This window comes from Leucopleurus acutus, assembly GCF_964270905.1.
Source record: "Leucopleurus acutus genome assembly, chromosome: 10".
NCBI lineage: Eukaryota > Metazoa > Chordata > Mammalia > Artiodactyla > Delphinidae > Leucopleurus > Leucopleurus acutus.
In genome coordinates this window covers 99,985,685-100,002,459 of record NC_139153.1, presented here as the reverse complement: position 1 = coordinate 100,002,459, position 16,775 = coordinate 99,985,685, and the positions used below count along the sequence as shown (strand labels likewise).

The window sequence follows — 16,775 nt, the reverse complement described above, 5'->3', positions numbered from 1 at the left end:
ATTAACCAAGTATTTCTTATTTCCTGGGGCTTTGGTAGTTCCACTATCAATTTACATCCAAATATTTACTAAATGTTTGAAAATATGATTGTCAAACCATCAGAACTAGCTGATAATTCTTATTTTAAATACGTAGTTTGCGGGAGACAACTGAAAATAATAAATTTTAAAAATTTTTATTTATTTATTTCTTTTCGGCTGCATTGGGTCTTCGTTGCTGTGCGCGGGCTTTCTCTAGTTGTGGCAAGTGGGAGCTACTCTTCGTTGTGGTGCGCGGGCTTCTCATTGTGGTGGATTCTTGCGGAGCATGGGCTCTAGGTGCACGGGCTTTAGGAGTTGTGGCACACGGGCTCAGTAGTTGTGTCTCGCGGGCTCAAGAGCACAGGCTCAGTAGCTGTGGCGCACGGGCCTAGTTGCTCCGCGGCATGTGGGATCTTCCCGGACCAGGGCTCAAACCCGTGTCCCCTGCATTGGCAGGCAGATTCTTAACAACTGTGCCACCAGGGAAGCCCTGTGAAAATAATAAATTTTAGTTCTATTTCTTGACCTGGGTGGAGTTTACCCAGGTGTTCTCTTTATAACTATTTGTTTAAATGTTTTTACCTATTTTATGTACTTTTCTGTATCTGTTACTTTTCACAGTAAAATACAAAAATTTTTGAAGTTTAGTCTCTTTCATGTTTAAAGACAATATGATGAAACTGTAAAAGTGTTCATTTCATAGACTGACTTAGGAAAAATCATGGGGAAATCTAGAAATAAATCCAAGAACAAATGAGAATTTATTATATAATAAAAGAGGTATCTCAAGTCAGTGGAGGGGATATAGGCATTGCTTAACAGATAGTGATGGGAATATTCTTACTTATTTAGGATAACATGATGCATTTGAATTTACATTTACTGGGATCAAACTCTTGCCATTTGAATTTACATTTTTCCCATGAAGTTTTTAAAAAAACTGGTGGCCACTGTCCTGTTTAGCCATTCAAGATCAAGTTATGTCATTTAAATTTACATTTACATTCCAGATATTTAAGTTAAGAGCAGATTTTGATAGCCCATTTCCCCAAGAAGTCTCTATCACATTCAGTTTTTTTGTTTTTTTTTTCTTGCGGTACGCGGGCCTCTCACTGTTGTGGCCTCTCCCGTTGCGGAGCACAGGCTCCGGACGCGCAGGTTCAGCGGGCATGGCTCACGGGCCCAGCCGCTCCACGGCACGTGGGATCTTCCCAGACCGGGGCACGAACCCGTGTCCCCTGCATCGGCAGGCGGACTCTCAACCACTGCGCCACCAGGGAAGCCCCACATTCAGTTTTAATGGAAGCTGAAAAAGTAAAAATCTCAAAAGGTTATAAAGCTGGAGTGGGACATCAAACCAAAGTGACTAAGAAACCTAAATTTAAAAAAATGACTTCTGGAAAGAAGTTTATTAATCTTAAGAAATTTTTTTCCACCTTTTACTGGCAGATTTTAATTTCTTTTACTTAATTTAATCTCAGTAGGTTGAGATCCTTGCCACCCCCAAATTAATTCTAGACAGATTTTACACGGAAGAAAATGAAGGAAACAAATCATAGAAAACATTGGTGAAGATTTAAAAATAATCTTTGAGTGGAAAAGAGCTTTCTATAAGTCTCACTCTAAACTTAAGAAAATCTTTTTGTAGCAGCAAACGTCATAAACAAAGTGAAAGCACAAACTTATTTACAACAAAATTGACAGTCTGATTTCCATAAAACACAAAGCGTTCTTTCAAATTAGCTTTTAAAATACTAACATAAAAATGAGCAAATTGCCTAAACAGGCCATTCCCGTGAAAGAAATATAAATGGCCAATGAATATAAGATCCTCAATATCAAATATTAAAGAAATTCAGATAGAAAAGATCATGATTTTTAAGAACATAGAATACTTTCAATTGGCCTGCAGAATTATTTTAATGTATACTATCTCTTCCTAAATTTTACACTTACTGTGTGTACTATTAGCAGAATCTTGGGCAAGTATTTTCTGTGATGATGACCTTTTCACCAATTAGAATGGCTTCTTAAAAAAGACAATATTAATTGCTTGCATTCGCACTTTGGGGAAAAACAATTTGACAGTTTTTTATAAAGTTAAACATATACTTACCATATAATCCAGCAATCCCACTCCTAGGTATTGACCCAAGAGAACTGGAAACTTTTGTTCACATGAAAACTTGTCCATGAATGCCCAAGACGGGAAACAACCCAAATGTCTTTTGACTGGTGAATGGATAAACAAACCATGTACATCCAAGTACTGGAATATTACTCAGAATGGAATAATAGGGAGCAAATTACTGGTTCACGTAACAGTGTGGATGAATGTCAAACGCCTTTTGCTAAGTGAAAGAAACCAGACTCAGAAGACTACATTTTGTGTGGTTCTAATTATATGACATGCTGGAAAATGCAGAAGTTATAGGAACAGATCAGTGGCTGCTGGGAGTTGAACGTGTGGGGAGGGGTGACTACAAAGGGGCAGCTTGGGGAGTCCTTTGGGAGTGAGAGAACCGTTCTGTATCTTGAAATTGGGGTCTGACTTCATGCGTTTGTTCCACTCATAGAAGTGTGCACCAAAAACAGGGAATTTGTACGTCAATTAGAAAGGTGAGTAGAAAGCTAAGGTAATTCTAAATTAACTGTTGCATCAACAAGCAAATGACATCTTTTTGTTTGTTTTTTGACTTAGATTTGGTTACCCGGGATCTTTTATTGGAAATAAACTTCTAGGTTGATGTATAACATACATCTAAAAATGCACAAATTATAAACATACAGCTTGATTATACATGTCATAACTCTCATGCACTTAACTAACCACCACCCAGATCAAGGGAAAGAGCATCTCCAGAGGGCCCTCCTCTACCCGCTTCCTCTTTCCCAGAAGGAACCAATATTCTGACTTCTAACACTACAGATTAGTTTTGCCTGTTTTTGAACTTCACGTAAACAAAATTGTGCTGTATTGAATATTGCACTCTTAATAGGCTTATTCTTATTCCAAATGAGTTTTTAACATAACTAAGTGTAGATAGGCCAGTTGACAATGAGGAGACTGGATTGGGAAATTACTATGATTTCTTATAGTTCTCAGATTTGGAGTCTGTGAGTTGAGAAAATTGTGAAATATTTTTTTGTTTGAAATACATTTTTGGCCAAACAAACTAACCATCTTTTTTTTTTTTTTTTAAAAAGCGAATCTAAAGGCATTTGGGAAGTGCACACCATATTGTTTCTTACGATCTCTAGAATTATATTTTTCTCCAGTATTATTTTCCCTAGTATGGGTAGACATCAGTCTTAAAATTGGCCTGATATACTGATCCTGTCATATGATACCTCCTTGGTACTTTACCAAAAGATGATCTATGAACTTTTCTTGCTTTGTTCTTTTGAGATCATGCTTGACTTTGGCACAGCTATATTTAAAGTTGTGGGGAGAAGAGATTTCTTGAAAACTATGGTACCGAGGTCTGCTCTAAAATTGAATATTTGGAAACCTCCAGTAAAAGTAAATCCATATGGTAGGTCTGGTTCCAGCTTGATTCCTGCACGACTGGGTCCAAGATTCTCTATCAATTTGTGTGAGTGTATGTGTATGCACGCACAATCTTGCATGTGCCCTTGGTGGTGGAAGTCAATTATACTGGTTTTGTTTTTGTTATTCTTTCCAGTGAGAGAACCTGGAGAATCAGTTCTGAGTTTCTGGGTTGGGACAGGTTTTATTTTCTTAGCAGCAACCACGCCACAAAAGGGAGAAACAAAACAACCTCTGACCAAAAAAAAAAAAAAAAAAAAAAAAAAAAGGTCTTGAAAAATAACATCACTAACAAATACTAACTTTTAAGAGTTCAATGTGTTCTCCAACTAATTCAAAGCCTAAATTAAATATTACACCCTTAGATCCTTCATACAAAGCCTGATGGACTAGTCACTCTTTCCATTGTTGCAGGTTACCCACACCACACAGCTCAAGTGAAGGATGTCCCCCCGCTGGGTGTGACCTGCAGGGCCACCACACCATGGCTTCCTTGGTTATGGTTACTCCAAGGGTTGACATTTGTGAACAGGGCTCAGCCAGCTGATTTTTCAATTGTATTCCCTCATTTCCTCTTTCTACCTCTCCATGGTAGGATTCTAACGCTGGGTTTCTTGCTTCACACTGAGAGTTTTAATGCAAATAAAACGTTCTGTTGTTGTTGTCAGTTGCTGAATTTGAGAGTGTGGAGCGATTCACATCTGTAATTATAAACTAACCCCATAGGACTCAGTGAGTTGGAGCTTAGGGTCTACAATTAAAATCATAGAATTTTAGTGTTGGAAGTCTAATCCTTTTCACTCTGCAGATGAGTTCCTGGGCTCAAAGAAGGTACACAGTTGCCTAAGGTTCCATTGGTAATTGGGGGCAGAGGACGGCTGGTATCTTGGAAGACTCTGACTTTCCAGCCAAGCCCTCTTTTCCTGTTTTCCTTTTTATTCTCCCAAAATATACTGAGGGAGTTTGGGATTATTGCAGTGGAAGAATGTACATTTGAGTAGACTCTTGGGAATTCTAGTTAAGATGTTTAGTTAAAGGGATTTATGGGACCATGTCAATAGATAGTCTGAGAGAGGGTAGACGCTGGGAATGGTCTGAACTGGCAGCTCGGTGACGTCGTCTAAAACAAGGCTTCTTTTCCATCTTTCCATTTAGTCGTCTGTGGTGTCCTCTGTGTGGCTATAACACGGCTGTCAGCCTCTCCCTGGTCTGCCCACTTCTTCGTCAGAACCACAGAAGTGAGTGAGGGGGTCATTCTGGAAGCCCCCAGAAGACCACCCCTCACCTCTCCTTGGCCTCAATGGCTGTTGGGTTCACTCCTAAACCTGCAGCTGTCGGTTAACTTAAGCCTGTGTCATATGTATTGTTCTGAGATCACAGCCCCTTAAAGCATGTATGTGGAAAAAAAAAAAAAAGCATGTATGTGGCACTGAGGAAATGTAGGTGACAGAAAGCAAACCGACGTAGTTGCCAAGAAGATGAAAATGCGTGTAAGGAGGCAACGCTGAGGTCTATTGGAGTTGCAAACGGCAGAAGTCAACCCGAGCTAGCTTGAATAAAGGGTGGGAGTTAATTAATGGGTACAGGAGTGTCTCATGGAACCTGGGGACAGGGAAGCAGAGGGGTGTGGAGACAGAGGGGACGGGAGTCAGGCACCAGGAGCCATCAGTCACCACAACTGTCACTTCCTCTCTTCTCTTCTCGTCTCTCTCTCTCTCCCACCCTCTCTTAGGCTCATCTTCTCACGGGGCTTTATTGTTTATAGACCGTCAGGTCCCGTGCGTCAGTGCAGATGGCAGAAGATGGCTCTCTCTCAACTCTGGTGTATTCATATTTCTCCATCTTCTCACATAAACAGAAACCGACTTGCAGCCTCTGATCTCCAGTTCCTCATTCCTAGGAGGATCTATGTTGGCAAGCTCGGGTCAGGCATGTGTTCTGAGGTAAGCAGGATGCACTGGTCCAGGTAAGACCCCTGGACCCACCTGTGTGGGGTGAGGGGCGATGGGGTGCCTGGCAGGGCCGATGGTCCTTAGAGATGCCAGGCTAAGAGGGCCACCCCGAAGTCCCCAGTAGAAGGGGGATTTTAAGCTCTGAATGATGTTTGTTCCCCAGGGCACTCCTGGTAGCGGATACAGTCGATGGGGAAATGCCCGTACGAGGGGGACATCTCCCAGTTAACCTGCTTCCGCTCCCCCGGGATTCTCAGGTCTGGAGCGTGGAGGTAGAGGTGTGTGTGTGGGATGGGGGGAGAAGCAGTGGCACCGGTAAGAAAGGAGAATCCTTTCTTCTAAATAAATTCAGAAATTTGAGGAAATTCTACTTTTCACCATAAAACCGAAAGGAGGTATTTTGCTGACTCACAGGCAAACTTCTAGTGTTTGAAGCAAAAAACTGGCAACATTAATGCAAGCTGGTCCTCAGGGATCTCCGTCAAGACCACCTCTCCATCCTGACAATCCCTGCGGAGGCTGGGCAGCCGCCTTCCCGAGATGCTATGATCCCAAGGTCCTCAGACGTAGGTATCCTGCTCTCTGTTTGCTCTTGGCAGCCCTGCCCTTTCCTCTGGGAGCGTGAGTCAGCGGCTGGGGTGGCAGGTCTGAGGCCTGAGAGCAAAGTCAGACATGACTCTTCTGGGGCTGAGATCTGACTATTACAGGGAGGGACTGTTTGGACCTTACCTTTGAGGATAAACCTATCCGAGAGCTTTTTTCTTTTTTCTCCTGTTTTATTGTTTTACAACTTCCTCCTAAACCTAGAACAATAGCCTTACAAACGGGCAGGAGATCCATCTGTGTCTATTGCAGGGAAAAGGAATTGAATAGAAGACGGTGCCTCTTGTTATCTCATTTAATACAGACTGCGGTTGCTCCCCTTGAGAAGTGAGAAATTTCAGAGATCCTTGGCCGGACCTTAAGGTGGCAATGGGTTTTAGCCAAAGTTTAAGGGGTTAAGAACATGAGTAAACTCCAAGGCAGATCTCATTAAGGAAGCAACGCTAAAACCCAAAGGAATCTGAAAGCAGAGGAGGGGAAAAGAAGGGGGACCGGAAAGAATTAGGAGGAAAACGGCTGAGATCAATGACGGCCATTGTTAAGCCTAAACTGTGGATTTATTGGTTTGGATACTTGTTACTAATCAGGAGAGCCGGGCAGTAAGTATTTTTATAGCACCGTGGACTTTACAAAGCTCTTTTTTTTTTCTCACATTCGTGATATAGTTTCATCTCTAAAGCCACATTCTGAGGTGGGCATTACCCCCATTATGAGGGTGAACAGAGTGAGACTCGGTAAGGTAAATACTTTGCTGAAAGCCTTTTATCTCGTAAGTTTTGGAGCTGGGATGCAGATTCAGATCTTGAATGCATTCCACTGTCTGAATACTTTCTCACTACAGTGCAATTAGAAAGCTCTTCAGCCTTTGTTATCGCACTCTATTTTCACAATGACCCCATAACAGATATATTCATTTCTATTATGCTGATGAAGAGATTCAGGCTAAATGACAATAATATTTAACATGTACTGTTTGTTTTCTTTTTAATTGAACTATAGTTAATTTACAATGTTGTGTTAGTTTCAGGTATACAGCAGTGATTCAGTTAAATATATAGGTATATATATATATACATACATATACATATATATACACACATACATATTCTTTTTCAGCTTCTTTTCCATTATAGGTTATCACAAGATATTGAGTATAGTTCCCTGTGCTATACAATGGGTCCTTGTTGTTTACCTTTAAAAAAAATTATTTATTTATTTTTGGCTGCATTGGGTCTTCGTTGTGGTGCGCGGGCTTCTCATTGCGGTGGCTTCTCTTGTTGCGGAGCACGGGTTCTAGGCACACGGGCTTCAGTAGTTGTGGCACACGGGCTTCAGTAGTTGTGGCACACGGGCTCAGTGGTTGTGGCTCACGGGCTCTAGAACACAAGCTCAGTAGTTGTGGCACATGGGCTTAGTTGCTCCATGGCATGTGGGATCTTCCCAGGCCAGGGCTCAAACCCATGTCTCCTGCATTGGCAGGTGGATTCTTAATCACTGCACCACCAGGGAAGTCCTGTTTACCTATTTTATATATAGTAATGTGTATATGTTAATCCCAAACTCCTAATTTATCCCTCCCCCCCCCACTATTCCCTTTGGTAACCATAAATTTGTTTTCTATATCTGTGAGTTTATTTCTATTTTGTAAATAAGTTCATTTGTGTCATTTTTTTAGGTTCCATATATAAGTGATATCATATGATATTTGTCTTTCTCTGACTTTCTTCATTTAGTATGACAACCTCTCGGTCTATCCATGTTGCTGCAAATGGCATTATTTCATTCTTTTTTATGGCTAATATTCCATTGTATATACGTACCACATCTTCTTTATCCATTCATCTGTTGATGGACACTTAGGTTGCTTGCATGTCTTAGTTGTTGTGAATAGTGCTGCTATGAACTTTGGGGAGCATGTATCTTTTCGAATTAGAGTTTTCTTCGGATATACTGCTGGGTCACATGGTAATTCTATTTTTAGTTTTTTTAAGGAACCTCCATACTGTTCTCCACAGTGGCTACACCAATTTACATTCCCATCAACAATGTAGGAGGGTTCCTTTTCCTTCACACCCTCTTGTACTGGTTCCTTACACAGGTCCAGCTCTGTTCTAAGTTCCCCACACCATTATCTCCTTGGATTCTTACCATAATCCCACGATCCTCCACTTTAATTGTGGAGAAACCGAGTCTTGGGGATGCTAAGAAATGTGTCCAAAGCTGCTCCACTGTAAAGTTCAGCCTGAGCCTCCACCAGAGGTCTAACCTGGAGCCTGTGTTTTCAGCCACCTGCCAGGGGGTCCTTGCAAGGCCCTGAGGCCAGGCTCACGCTTCTTCCTATCACAGCAGGCGTGGCTGTGTTTACTCTCTCAGCCAAGCGCTAACCGCAGCTCAGTGCATTTACTCACTCACTAAATGTTCATCAAGTCCCTGTGAAATGCTGGGCCCTTGATCAGTGCGGAGGAAGACCTGCCCAAAATACGCGTCTGCCCTCAAAGAGCTCAGGGACTCACGCGTGAGAGCCACCATCACACTGGGACAGAGGAGCACGGAGGGGTGTCCTGCATGCCAGGGTCACCTGAACATGGAGCCCCAGAAGCATCAGTGAGTGTCAGTGCACCTCCGTGGGGCACAGTGATCACAGTGAGGGCTGAAAAGTGGGGTCCATGAAAATGTTCTTATTTCTTCTAAAGGCAGAAGAAACAAATTAACTTTTAGATTGAAAAATCTGTCTTAATATATATATTTTTTGTTTTATTTTGTTTTTTTATTATTTGTTTTTGCGGTACGCGGGCCTCTCACTGTTGTGGCCTCTCCCTTTGCGGAGCACAGGCGCCGGACGCGCAGGCTCAGCGGCCATGGCTCACGGGCCCAGCCGCTCCGCGGCATGTGGGATCTTCCCAGACCGGGGCACGAACCCGTGTCCCCTGCATCGGCAGGCGGACTCTCAACCACTGCGTCAACAAGGAAGCCCAATATGTAATATCAATATATGTGTCTTTATACCAAGGGGCCAGGAAGGCAAAAATACCTAAGGCCCACGAGAGTCATAACGTGTCCTGATTATATGAATTTACTGTGAAGAGAAGCCCTTTCCGGAGTCTTCAACCCTGTTCCACTACTGACATGTGACGTGGGCTCCTTCAATCCAAGTCCAAGGCTGCTAAGGGCGTTCTAGTCATTGCTATTGCAGGTCTGCTCAGCTTCATGTGTCCGTATCACTTTCACAGCTGCCTTGGACTATTCTTCAGGGACTGACTTGTGCAAGGAGGTTGGAGAGAGCGCAAGGCCTTGCCTATGCTTCATCATCATCTCATCCTCCTCGTTCTTTTTTTTTTTTTTTGCGGTACGCGGGCCTCTCACTGTCGTGGCCTCTCCCGTTGCGGAGCACAGGCTCCAGACGCGCAGGCTCAGCGGCCATGGCTCACGGGCCCAGCCACTCCGCGGCATGTGGGATCTTCCCGGACCGGGGCACGAACCCGTGTCTCCTGCATCGGCAGGCGGACTCTCAACCACCGCGCCACCAGGGAAGCCCATCCTCCTCGTTCTTGAAAACATTTTGAAAAATCTTAAAAAGCACATTTTTCCTTGTAAGAACTTTGCTGATGTGTGTGTGTGTGTGTGTGTGTGTGTGGTTGTGAATCTGGGGAGGCTTAGCTAGTAGGAGGTGGGCAAGGAAGAGAGCGACAGGCATGGGAAGCCGATTTCCAAGGTGTGGATTTCTCTGGGTCATGGGACCTGCAGTGGGTTGATCATGTAGGTTTCCGCGCGTTGCCACTTAGGAAGGTAGAACGTGGAGGGTCACCGCAGCAGGACTGCTTTCTAGTTTCAGAAAGTCTGGAGGCTCTTTCACACAAAACAAACCCAAACACAAAAACCCCTTCTGGAAGGATAGCTCTAGTTAAGGCTCTACCATCCTGATAAGCAGTCACTACTCTGAGCTCCTGGGATTTGCCCCTGGCCTTTGCATTTTCCTCCAGATGGTCCATCTGGAGATGCCCAAGGACTGAGGCTACTTGGATAGACTGGCCTGTTGAGGGCACTGGACCTGTCTTGCCAGAGCATCTCCCCAGTGTTTTGGAAGTAGGTGAGTTGGGATTGGCCAAAACTGATATGACTCATGACACAGGTTACCAGGGTTTGGGTCAACTTTTCATGACCATGAAAAGAAGAATTGTCGCCTGTCGCTGCTAGGAAATTGGCATGTGCCAAGTTTATCCTTAAACTTGTGTTGCTAGGGATATTCTGAGCAATAATTAAGGCAATGATTCATTTTTGCGTCTCCTGGAGTTTGATTTTTTTACTCAACCACGAGTTTGTATGACAAATACAAAACTGAAATCTGCTTACGTCACGCACTGCTTACTCACAACTCTACCTCAGTGGCTTCCTGCTGGTCTTAGGAGGATGACTATAATGTTTACCAGTGGCCACTAGTCCCTTTGTGGTCTCTTTCCTATCCGGCTCTCCAGCCCCATCCCTCGATGCCCACTCCCTCTGGGGCTCCACCCAGCCCTGCTTCTAGTTCTTCAGATGGTCCAGGGAACAGTGGTCCTCCACCTGGACTGCTCTTTGCTCCTTCTCCACTCCACTCTTCCTATCTCTGCTCCACTATTCCTTAGTGATGCCTTTCTTGACCTCCTTCCTTAGGTTCAACTCTCTTGACGTTATGCTCTAGAATAGGATGTTCTCCTGTAGAGCCCTGATCACAATGGTTTTGCCAAACTTATTCTGTGATTCTTTGATTCACATCCCTCTTTCCTACTAGATTCCCTGTCACAAGGGCTGACATCACTCACCTCTGTATCTGGACGCCTAGAATATGATAGGTGTTTAAGAAATATGTATTGAATAAATGATAAAAGGGATAAAAGGAAGATCAGGGCAAAACAAACCCTTGTTAAGAGATTACAAAACAGGGCTTCCCTGGTGGCGCAGTGGTTAAGAATCCGCCTGCCAGTGCAGGGCACACGGGTTCCAGCCCTGTTCCAGGAAGATCCCACATGCCACGGAGCAGCTAAGCCCGTGCGCCACAACTACTGAGCCTGCGCTCTAGAGCCCATGAGCCACAACTACTGAAGCCCGCACGCATAGAGCCCGTGCTCTGCAACAAGAGAAGCCACCGCAGCGAGGAGCCCGCGCACCGCAACGAAGAGCAGCCCCCCGCTCGCCACAACTAGAGAAAGCCCATGTGCAGCAACGAAGACCCAACACAGCCAAAAATAAAAATAAATAAATTAAGAAAAAGACATTACAAAACAAATCATTCCCTTGAATATACAAATCATTTCTTAGAGCAAAATAGGCTTATCACTCTCAGACCTAAATTATTCAAAGAACGCACAGTTGGGTTTGTGTTTTTTTTTTTTTTTTTTTTTGAGAATCCTATAACTAAGCCTCACATACAAAATGATAGATGGCTATTATGTATTTTTTTCCTTCTCTGTATTTTTCTTAATGGAAGCACAGGGAACTTTCCAAATATCACTGTATGATTGGAAAAAGTGAGGCAGTGCCATTTTGGGGGGAGGAGGGGAAGAAAGGGGAAAGATTCTGAAAAGGGTTTATGTTTTCTAATCAAAGTCAGATGTAGAACTGATTTTGTGTCGCTTAAGGAACACACTTCACTTTCTCCATCAGTGGTCTTGTCCGGCATTGGAGGTTCAGAGGAAGTCCCTTGAAGATAAGTGTGTCCTTCTAATTCTGTGCGTTTTATAAGTTAGCCGTCTGCTTTCAGCAGAGCAGAAACAGCACTCCGGGCAGACCTGAGACAACTGCTTGAGAAAGATTTCCCTTACAAGCTAAATGTTACATTTCCACTCAACAGAAAGGTACTGCTGTGTGGCCATAAAAAGCTGGCCCAAACCCTGTAACCTTTGCAGCCAGTGGTGTTATTTTTGGTTCGTGCCAACACGGATCACAGCTGTGACTCAACAGAGCCGCTGAAGCAAGAATTCAAAGAGTTTAAAGAACAGCGGACTCAGAAATGACTTTTTTTCCCTTACGGTGTCATTATGCCACATTTCTCGTAGTTTACCTTTCACATTTACCAACTGCATACAGAGGAGCTGAGCTGTTGTCTGGCACATGAAATCCCGAGCTGCGTCAGCGCACTTCCCCAAATCCCACTGCAGGTGAAGGATGATGGAGCGTTCCTTTCTGGGGTGTTTGTTTTACGTAAGTAATGACTTACTTTTTCAGAGGTAAAAAAAAAAATCCTTGTTGATATATTTCTCCCTCAAATAAACCCAAAATAGGATAGGAGTTTGATTTAAATGTTGGTAATTTCCCGTCTGGAGGTGACAGAAAGCCCATATCAGTTGGTTCTGTTTGGGGTTTTGCTGTTTCCTCCATGTATGTTAATTACATGAGGCCAGGAACTTAGAGCAAAACAGGCATGGGCTCCAGTAGACAATTTATGAGTCTGTTTATCAACATCCTTTAGAAGTGTGGCTTTGTTTTATTGATCACCACTTAAACCTGAAGAACATCGCCGGTTTTCCCCTTTGGGGATGCATAGGAAAGGGGACGCAGAAGAAGTGACGGAACTTGTCCCTTATCTATGAAATTACTGCAATTTGAGCTTTGTGGTTAAACTTAAGCATTCTAAGGACTAACATGTTAAGGTGCTATTTTTGTTGTTGTTATTTGTGAGCGAGATCGTTAATCGAATGTTTTACAGAACCAAGGGAAAAGGCAACACATTTGATCTATTTTCTCTTTGGGAAATAGACCCAGATTTTTTGTTCTGTTGTTGTCATCACTCAGGTCTGCCACTTAGAAAATGCTCCACGGCAAAAGCTATGCTACGCTAGGCACGCTGTCACTGAGACCAGACTCAGCTCTGCATTTGAATGTACTTGAATGTCAGTCTAAAAGGTGGAAATATAACTGTGGAGCTTTTCTTCCAGTAGCAAGGGTGTTAGCTTAAAAGAAATTATATTTCAGTGACATTCCTTGGATGTGGTACATGTATAAATCCTTTTTATACACTGTCTTCAAGTATTTACCCTACAGAAAATGGAACTAGGAGATTCTGCAGAAATCCTGTAGGTTGATCATTTTATTTACAGATGCAGAAAGTAGCACAAAGAGGTTAAGGAACTTGCCTAAAGTTACACAGCTAACTGGTGGTAAAACTGGGACTCGCAGCTAAGTTCAGAATGTCCTTGAATCACACCACCTGCTTTAGAACAAATTGGTCCAGAGAACTGACTGTTCCCAAGAATTCAGATTCACAAATCTTAAAAAAATTATTTTGATCACAAAATGTCGTAAGAGAAAACACTGAGAATATTAAGTGAACATGGTGAATATTAATACAAATGGACACTGTGCCTATTGAAAAAAAACAGAGTATTGCCTGTATCCTTATGTGTATCATGATTTTGAGATTATTTTGGAAGTTGCTGAAATTCAGTTTGGCAAAGCAATTCACTTTGAAAGACGTGTTAGGAAACTAAAGTTTTCTTTACTGACTTTCTATCAACAAATGAGCACTGAAATGTTATCTATAGAAACGAAGATTCATTTGTTCCTGGCACACATGAGGAGCTCAACAAATATTTGTTGAATGGTTGAATAAGAACTACAGTGCTGTGGAGGTTAGCCTGCAACTATAGACACATTAATAAGGTGTTTAAACCACAGTGTTGAGCAAAACAGGCCAGACACAAGTCAGCATCCTGCATGATTCCATTTATATGAAGTCCAAAACCAGGCAAACCTACTTAGACTGTTAGAAGGCAGGACTGTGGTTATCTTTGGGAGGAGTAGCTGCTGGAAGGGGGTCTAAAGGCTGGTCATGTTGTTTCTTGAACTGGGTGCTGGTTACACACGTGGGCTCAGCCTGTGAAAACTCATCAAATTTGCATCAAGACATATGCACTTTTCTGAATGTAGATTATACTTCAACAAAAAGTAAAGAAATATATATAACATTTCATCTTAGGAACAGAACAATTTAGTAAATGCTCAGCCCATGAAAGAAATTCCTGTAGCATAAGTAAAAAAAAAAAAAAAAGCAACAGAAGGTAGGGTGAGGGTTTTACTTTCCAAAATGCTGTAAAATGTGCAACTCTTACACTGTCGCAGAATAAATAGAACTTTGACTTTGGTTTCAAAATTTATGCAGCTGCTTCCATAGACTTTTGACAGTTTTATCACATATTTCGCAGTTACAAAGCACGCTTCAGACATGAGGATGATAGATGCAGATGTTGGTAGGGCTTATATATCTACAGTCTTGTAAAACTGAAAAAAAGAATTCAGCAAAAATAAACCATTATGGGACTTCCCTGGTGGCGCAGCGGTTAAGCATCCGCCTGCCAACTCAGGGGACACGGGTTCGAGCCCTGGTCCAGGAAGATGCCGCAGAGCAACTAAGCCTGTGCGCCACAACTACTGAGCCTGCGCTCTAGAGCCCGCAAGCCACAACTACTGAAGCTCACGCGCCTAGAGCCCGTGCTCCGCAACAAGAGAAGCCACCGCAGTGAGAAGCCCGCGCATCTCAACGAAGAGTAGCCCCCGCTCACGTCAACTAGAAGAAGCCCGCGCGCAGCAACGAAGATCCAACGCAGCCAAAAATAAATTATAAATAAATAAATTTATTTATTATAAATTTATAAAAAATAAAAGAATAAGCCATTCTGCTGGTCTATTGAATTAATTTGTCAGCTTTATGAAAGCACTTTGAGCATAACTGACTAAATATATAGTGGAGAAGAATAATCTTTCTAAATTAGTAAATTAGTTTTCATTTTGAAAAGTCAGATTTAGGTAAATACCCTTTTTAGGAAAGAATATATTAGTATTAATGTATACAGAACGTAATTTTTTTTTTTTTTGCGGTACGCGGGCCTCTCACCACTGTGGCCTCTCCCGTTGCGGAGCACAGGCTCCTGACGCGCAGGTTCAGCGGCCATGACTCACGGGCCCAGCCGCTCCGCGGCATGGGGAATCTTCGCGGACCGGGGCACAAACCCGTGTCCCCTGCATCGGCAGGCAGACTCTCTACCACTGCGCCACCAGGGAAGCCCCAGAAGGTAATTTTTAAAAGAAACAGTTGATGCCCTTTAAAGTTGACATGAGAATAGAAATCATGGTCTAACTTCCAAATACCCCTACCTCCCCACGCCCTTCCCCTACTGCCACACCCTTTGGTTGTCCTGTGAGCCATTTAAAAGAAAGAAAGCAGAAATGGTGGGTAAGAGGACTTCCTCACGTGAAATTTTCTTGAGATTATCAGTGACTGAACTACAAAATTCACTTATTTAGGCTTTTTACCATTTTGATATATAAGCTCCTCTACAAGAGAGGCTGATGCGTATTTATGTAGCCATCTTTCAAAATTTAAGAAGAGGGCTTCCCTGGTGGCGCAGTGGTTGAGAGTCCGCTTGCCGATGCAGGGGACACGGGTTCGTGCCCTGGTCCGGGAAGATCCCACATGCCGCGGAGCGGCTGGGCCCGTGAGCCATGGTCGCTGAGCCTGCGCATCCGGAGCCTGTGCTCCACAACGGGAGAGGCCACAACGGTGAGAGGCCCGCGTACCGTGAAAAAAAAAAAAAATTGAAGAAGAACAGAATCTCAAGACTTCTGCAAGGACACAGGCCCTACCTCTTTCCCCCAATACACTGCACTTTGGAGCTAGATGTTCTGTTAGCTTAGCCATACAAAGGAATCCTCTTAGTTAAGATTTTTGTTCATTCGACTTTTTTTTTTTTTTTTTGCGGTACGTGGGCCTCTCACTGTTGTGGCCTCTCCCGTTGTGGACGCACAGGCTCAGCGGTCACGGCTCACGGGCCCAGCCACTCCGCAGCATGTGGGATCTTCCCGGACCAGGGCACGAACCCGTGTCCCCTGCATCACCAGGCGGACCCTCAACCACTGCGCCACCAGGGAAGCCCCTCATTCGACTTTTAATGGCCCTATTTCTTGCTTTTTTCAACATAAGTTAAATTGTAGGTGAATTCCAACGTGCTGATCGCAATAAGCTAATACAACTTATAAATCCAAAAATGCACTTTTTTTTTTGGCTGCATTTGGTCTTCATTGCTGTGCGCGGGCTTTCTCTAATTGTCGTGAGTGGGGGGCTACTCTTCGTTGCATTGCGCGGGCTTCTCATTGCGGTGGCTTCTTTTGTGACGGAGCACGGGCTCTATGCGCGCGGCCTTCGGTAGTTGTGGCGCGCAGGCTCTAGAGCGCAGGCTCAGTAGTTGTGGCACATGGGCATGTGGGATTGCTCTGAGTCATGTGGGATCTCCCCGGACCAGGGATGGAACCCATGTCCCCTGCACTGGCAGGCAGATTCTTAACCACTGTGCCACCAGAGAAGGCCCCAAAAATGCACCTTTTAAAAAATAGAGACTTTCCGTGAATTCTTCTCAACAGAATGTGCGGTGTGTATTTCTAGGTGAATTGAAAAAATAGATGTGATCTAGAACAAGGCAACAGCTATATATTTTTGCAATACTTAAACAATTAACTCCCTTGGCAATTCCCTGGTAGTCCAGTGGTTAGGACTCCGAGCTTTCGCTGCCGAGGACATGGGTTCAGTCCCCGGTCGGGGAACTAAGATCGCACAAGCTGCGTGTCGTGGCCAAAAACAAAACCCCAAAACAAAAAACAATTAACTGGCCTATTTCTTTGTA

The 16,775-nt window shown here is 43.5% G+C and overlaps 1 protein-coding gene across 1 annotated transcript in view; it reads left to right on the top strand.

Annotated features, from left to right (window-relative positions):
* Positions 1–15,689, top strand: part of SNRNP48 (small nuclear ribonucleoprotein U11/U12 subunit 48) — a 121,458-nt gene extending 105,769 nt beyond the window's left edge. The window contains exon 10 of the mRNA XM_082848353.1: positions 15,515–15,689. The gene's annotated coding sequence lies outside the window, so the exon portion shown is untranslated. The remainder of the gene's footprint in view (positions 1–15,514) is intronic.
* Positions 15,690–16,775: the final 1,086 nt, after the last annotated feature.